Raw genomic sequence first — 2,500 nt, forward strand, 5'->3', positions numbered from 1 at the left:
CGGTTCCTTCACTTTGAAACGTAAATTAGATCGCTTTGAAAATTATATTATCATTGCTTTGAAAATTTAGATATTGTCTCTCTATTTTGAGATTCTAAATGTGATCTTATGTAAATCATATAAATTATAACTAATTTCAGTTTTCAAGTGAGGAAAATTAATTAATGTATACAGTCTTTAGCTTGATTTTTAGAGAAACGATTATGATACAAGTTATTGATAATTTTTATAATATCAAATTAGAAATAGATTTAAAGGGTTTTATTGTTAACTGTTTAACCTTTAAGAGTTTGGAAAGTCATATTGCCATAACATCTTCTGCAGTAGGGTTGGGGGTGTTAATTTGTACCATTGTATTCTGTTCTTATTATCATTAATTTCCATCAATTACTTTGTTATAACAGCTCCTTCTTACCTATTGGGAGGAGGGAGGGGGGGAAGGCGTCGTTCGTGTGTGTAATTACCTATATGTAATTAACTGCTGATGCTGTACTGGGTGGGGATTAACACTCGTAGGGCCCCTTTCTCTTAAACGTGTGTGTGTGTGTGTGTGTGTGGTGTGTGTGTCTGTGTGTCTGTGTATTTTAAGCGTATTTATATATATGTGTGTCTGTATATATGTGTTATAATCTTGGACAAATAACTCCCCAATTCAACTTTTCCTTATTTTCCTGATCTCTGTCTAAGTAAATTCTCTCTCTCTCTCTCTCTCTCTCTCTCTCTCTCTCTCTCTCTCTCTCTCTCTCTCTCTCTCTCTCTCTCTCTCTCTCATCGGACTCTGGGATCGCTCGGCGGGCCCTCCGTGGTTTAGTGGTTACTGCCGCAGGGCCCGGCGCACGGTTGGCATGCGTGGCATATGGGCACACCCCCTGGGCATGACACCCCCGGCCCCCCCCCCCTTCTCCCATTTGCCAGGTAGGCCTATGGAAATTATTGTTCCGCAGGTATGAGGCTGGTCGCGTGAGGAGGAGAGAGAAATTGCCCCGACGTCTCAGATTAATAAGCCTATACTTGAACCTATTTGGGTAATTAAAAGGTAAATTGGATAGAAATGTGTAAGTGGTAAAGTGAGGGGTGGGGTGGGGGGGGGCTGTTGTCATGGGGGAAGGAGAGATATGTGTGTGTGTGTGTGTGTGTGTGTGTGTTGTGTGTGTGTGTGTGTGTGTGTGTAATTACTTATTTGCACCGTGCTGTGAAGGGAGAAGCATATTGTAGTTTTGGCCTTACAGGAGTTGAATCAGTTTGCTGACTATTTCCTTACCCATATATTTGAATAGTACTCTAATATTTACCAACAGTCAGTTCATATATACTTGAATATTACTCTTAATGTTTACCTGCAGTCAGTTTCTATTCCTTCCTCTTCCACTCATGTAGGACTCTGGCAACAGGTTAGGGAAGGTGTCAACTTTTAAAAGTCCCTCTCGCACAGATTCCTGTACTTTATGTCTTGCTGGTTAATACTCACATTGTGGGTCTCATCTCGCTTTACCCTTTCCTCATTTTCATTTTCTCGGGTTGTATTTCATCAACCATATGCATAAGACTGACTCTACAGCTTGTCTGGGTCCCCTTGTGATTGAATGCAATCCTCTTCTATTTCTCTTCCTTTTATTTTCACCTCTCCCATGACTTTCGCATCATCCGCTCACATTATCAGATAGGAATCCATACCCTCCGGCAGGTCATTAATATAGATCAAGAAGAACAATGGTCTCAGAGCAGTACCCTGTAGGGCGCCTCTGTTGATCTCACCCTGTTGCGAGATGGCTCCATTGCTATGCGTCCTTTTGTTCTTCCCTTTCCACTGAGATCATTTTCTTTCCATCGAAGGATTCTCCCCCTTTTCTTGCCTGCCTCAAGATTCCGGCTGCTTTTCCAACCTCTCTTGTGGGTTCAGTGTCAAATGCTTTCTGGCAATCCAGAGACAGACAGTCCATCCAGCCATTATAAAACGGAGCTCACTCTCTCGTGGAAATGTGAGGTTCTTTACACATGAACTCCTCTCTCTGAAACCCCCACCCCCCTCTCCCCTCTTGTCTCTCACATCTGTACAATTGTTCTTTTCCTGTGCAAGAGGTCATCCATCTGCTTTCTGAATGTCTTTTCCCAGTACTTTCCACGCCACACTTGTCACTTGTTTAGCGCCTCGTCGCCGTCTACTTTCTTAGAAGACAGGCACGGCGTTTGTCCCTTCCCATTGCCACGGCACTGGACTCCTCCCCACCAGCAACATCCCGAACAACATCTCTTGAAGAGGTTTTTCTCAAGCGTATCCTCTCACATCCTCGCTACATGTGAAGATATCAGAACCATGAACCTTATATGGGGTCAAGACCCTTTCATCTTTGGTGTATTTCTTCTTTTCTTTTTTTTTTTAAGATGTTTCACTGCTTCCTAAGACCTCCTCCCTATCCTCTCTCTCTCTCTCTCTCTCTCTCTCTCTCTCTCTCTCTCTCTCTCTCTCTCTCTCTCTCTCTCTCTCGCAAGTCATAGTGTA

Source organism: Panulirus ornatus, chromosome 14 (genome assembly GCF_036320965.1).
Source record: "Panulirus ornatus isolate Po-2019 chromosome 14, ASM3632096v1, whole genome shotgun sequence".
Classification (NCBI taxonomy): domain Eukaryota; kingdom Metazoa; phylum Arthropoda; class Malacostraca; order Decapoda; family Palinuridae; genus Panulirus; species Panulirus ornatus.